Genomic DNA, 4500 nt, shown 5'->3' with positions numbered 1-4500 from the left:
AACAGCCACATTATTGAGTGTTTTTATAAATACGGTTGCAGTTTCCAAGCGTCCTGTCTTTGCTTTCCAAACCAGGCTTTTCTCTGCAGTTGGGAGTGGAAGAAGACGGAGGAGAGAAAAAAGAAAGACGTCTCAAGTTAAATTTAAAGATGTGTTTCTCTTGGACGCCGTGCTGCCCTGCCATAAACCAAGGGAGACATTTTCATGCTCCACATTTTTCATGGTTTCTCTAGGAGTTTCCTCCCTTCCTTTCTCACTCCACCTTGGCTCCAGAGTTACCTACTGCCAGCGAGGCACTGTGGGGTGGCCCGTTCCTCCTCCTCCTCCTCTGAAATGCTCTCCTGGTTGTCCTTGGATGGCTCTTTCTGAGGAGAATCCCTCGGAGAGTCCACCACCTGGACGACACATCTCTTTCAGCACCGTTTTCAAATAACACACTGCTCCCTGAGTTGATGGCCAGCAGTAATCCGTTCTAAGCTTCGGGTCCTCTGACCTACCGCCATGGTTTTATTGTAGCCGTGAAGGAACCGTTTTATTGTAGGCTGCTTCATCGAGCCAACCTCATGCGGTGTACGCTATAATTTGTGAAGGGGGTGCAGAGGTTTGGTATTAATTAGGGATGTGAAATGGCAGCAGCCCAACCGCCTGCCTGTTTCCATAGAGGCTGAATTCACTGAGTGATGTGCACATTGGGAGGGGGATTACGGTCGAGCTCTGGCTGCCTGCTGAGATGCAAACACAAAAGGGAGGATGTAAAAAGCACTTTCATTTCACATGACCTGTCATCAGCAGCAAATTTTCACTTGGCTGTTTGAAATCGAGGGTGGGGGGGACGGACGGCGGCTTTAAAACTAACCGTGCGCCGGGTTCCAGGCATCAATCAGAGTGGATGTGTGCAAATGAAAGAGTTGCTTGGATTTTGAACCTCACCGCTTGGCTTCCAGAAGCATGAAGTTATTGTTTCGCTCGCTGATGAGGGTATCATGTTATAAAGTCGGGCTTCAGAGTTTAGGTACAAATTAAGAGGTTCCTAAAAACCAACTGGAGTTGAGTAGAAATTAAAGATCAAAGCTTGTTTTGAAGATTTGCTCTCTACAATGAACTTTCTAAGACATTTTTTTTGTTGTTCTTTTGACAGTATGGGCAGAAATGTTCGACACAATCGAGTTTGTGAGTTTTATGTGAGGGCATTGTTAGTTCTGCTGAATCAGCAGATACAATATCTGCTGCTTGACCCTTCCAGTTCAAACTATTGACTCTCACCCATAGATGAAAATAATGTGCATGTCTCTAAATAAGAATTATCTCGTGCCACTCCAGCAACAGCTGAGATTTTGTAAATCTGTACTTGTTTCACTTATTCATTTTTTAAAGGGTTTCGAAAAAGGTGGGCACTTTCAGAGTACACTTACTGAGTATAAGAAGATAAGAAGATGGTAGTGAACACCATCAGATGTGTAGATACAGAGGCAAACAAAAGCCTCTGGACCAAGTCAATCAGGTCTTTGACAGGTCTTCTTCATCAATTAAGGAGCTGGTATCTGTCTCCAGTGGGTACTGTGTAAAAGGTGGGATACACCCTGGACAAGTACAGTACAAGTCCATCACAGGTCCACACAGAGACAAATAAGACAATGTTCATGCTCTCACGCACACCAAGAGACAACTAGTCACCAGTTAGATGAGTTTCTGTATCTGGGTCTGTGGGAGGGAGCCAGAGTACCCAGAAAAAAGTATGAGTGTGCATGAGGAGAACATGCAAACTCCACACAGAAAGGCCACAGGTGCGAGGTGAACCTGCAACCTTCTGGTGGTGAGCTGCAACTCTAACCACTGCAACACTGTGCAGGCAATAAAAAACCAGAACAAGTGATAGAGAGCACTCCCAGGGAGGAAAGAGTTGTGATTGGAGCAGACCTGAATGGACATACTGGTGAAGGAAACAGAAATGAGGACGTGATGGGTGGGTTTGGTGCCAAGGAAAGAAACAAGGATGATGGTGGATTCTGCCAAGAGAATGGAAATGACTGTAAACACTTGGTTCCAAAAGAGGGAGGGACATAGAGTGGAGGCATGAAGTACGCAGGTCGACTACATTCTGTGTAGAAGAGGAAACCTGAGGGAGATTGGAGACTGTAAAGTTGTGGCAGGGGAGAACGTGGCCATGACAGCATTGGATGGTTGTGTGAAGAATGACTGTTGTTGTGAAGAAGAGAAAAAGAGTAAAATCAGAGAAGACCAAATGGTGGAAGATGAAGAAGGAAGAATGTTGTGAGGAGTTCAGAGAGGAGGTGTTAAAGGCTCTGGGCAGTAAGAAAGAGCTTCCAAATGACTGGGCTACTACAGCAACAGTTTAGAGAGACAGGTAGAAAGGTACTTGGTGATATGGACAGAGAATGGATGGTAAGGAAACCTGGTGGTGGAATAGTGAAGTGCAGGAAGTTATTGAAAGAAAGAGGTTACCAAACCTGGTGACAAGGATGGATAAGATTAGGAATGAGATCATCAGAGGTACAGCACTGGTTGAACAACTGGGAGATAAAGTTAGAGAAGCCAGACTGAGATGGTTTGGACATGCCCAGTGGAGGGACAGTGGGTATATTGGTAGAAAGATGTTAGAAATGCAGCTGAAACAGACAAAGAGGAGATATATGGATGCAGCTAGAGAGGACATGGAGGTAGTTGGAGTGAGGACAGAGGATGAAGAGGACAGAGTGAGGTGGAGGAGGATGACTCGCTGTGGAGACCCCTGAAGAGGGGAAAGCTGAAAGAAGAACTTTTTTTTTAATAGAAAATGAAAATATGTAATTATTATGGTTATTATGTCACAAATACAAATATGGCTGACAATTTTATTTTTGACAACGTTATATTGTCATTGTTTGTCATAGGATAGATTAAAGATAGTCTATTAGTACATTGTTAGCTATTGAGATTATTAAATGAGCTAACAAGTAGCTTATGTGTAATTTATTTATTTCTGGACTTTTTTCCAGATTAAGCCAAACACTGAGCCGACCAGCCTCTTTTCGTTAGTTACGGCTCATTCCAATACTTTTTCTTTTCAACTTTTTTCTTCAACTGTCCATTAAAGCGCAGTATCTTGATAGTTACTCAACAGTTCCCTGTTCTGTTTTATTACTTAGTGTTTCTGCACACCTTCAAGTAAAATGAAACATCATACTGAGTTCCTCAGTGGTTCCTCATTTAGAATTGTTTCCTTCTGCACAACGAACTCTCTGATTTACTGTTTGGGACATAATTGTGAAGAAATAAGAAACTACAAAGTACCTCAGTTTCATCAGTTTTATTTTCACTTAAATTCCACCAAAAAAAGTAGCTATTGGTAAATTATTAGGTAGTGAAGAGTTCATATTTGTCTACTAATGGATTGCAACATTTTTATAAGTCATTCTTCACGAACTGCAACTCTAACACCAAACTGAACACAGTATGTTTACTCAAAGTTGGACAAAATGTATATAGGACTTGCTGTATTACAAATAAATGCACATAATTATGCTTCATTAAGCTAAAGGTTCAGTTTGTAGCAGTCAGATGGTGTCATAAATGGAAATTATCTGTAATGAATGAATAAATACAGTTCTGCAACACTTAGTGTTTGTATCTGCGTTGACTAACCAACATAAAATAGAATATTAGAATATTATATTCTATTATAATAGAATATTTAAGCTAGTTGTCTGGGAAATAATTATTTTTTTACATGATACAGACCAGGCTGAAGGTACTCATAAAAAATAATAATGCCAAGCAAATTTTCTTTCTTTTTGGACAACTACTCAGAATTATTTATACCTTATTGTCCAGTGCATTAAAGAAATAGAGCCGATATTTTGTGGAAAGATTAGAAACAATGCTTATCTTTCTTGTTCCTGATAGATCTTTGAACTGCTTCCTTAAAGAGAAATAAAGTTGAATTCTCGTTGGATTGAAATGTTAAGAGATAATCTGAGCAAGTTCAAGAATAAAATGGATTACTGCTCTTAAAACAAGTCCAGTCTATAAATATTCTCAGTGGGTTATGCAAAATGGTATTTTATTAACCTTTGCTGCTCAGTTAGTGCTGCAGCTAGTTGTTTCCACTGTTTGCTCTTTAATATTATTTGTAGATAAAACCACAAAAGTATTCATAAATAATCATGTAGAGAACATTTGCAAGGATGTAAGTATATATAAAACAGTCCACAAACGTTAAGCCAGGTCATCTGGACAGTCTGTTTTTGTTGTTGAGATGTTTCATCCTTCATCCAAAGGACTTCATCAGACCAAGGAGCCACAACAAACTCAGTCCCACAAGCAGCACACTCATATAGTGGGCCAACCGATTTGCTGGTGACAAGATGGTTTCTGGGGCCTGCCCTCTCCCCCATCGACTCCCCTCAGGTGGTTCAAAACATCAAAGTTCATGCTCAATAATCCAGGTAGAAAATCCAATAAAGTTAAGTCAGGTCATCTGGACGATTTATTTTTTTGCTG

This window comes from Nematolebias whitei, chromosome 12 (assembly GCF_014905685.2).
Source record: "Nematolebias whitei isolate Nwh7 chromosome 12, NemWhi1, whole genome shotgun sequence".
NCBI classification, from domain to species: Eukaryota; Metazoa; Chordata; class Actinopteri; order Cyprinodontiformes; family Rivulidae; genus Nematolebias; species Nematolebias whitei.
The sequence above is the reverse complement of the archived record's forward strand: the minus strand, read 5'-3'. Positions refer to the sequence as shown.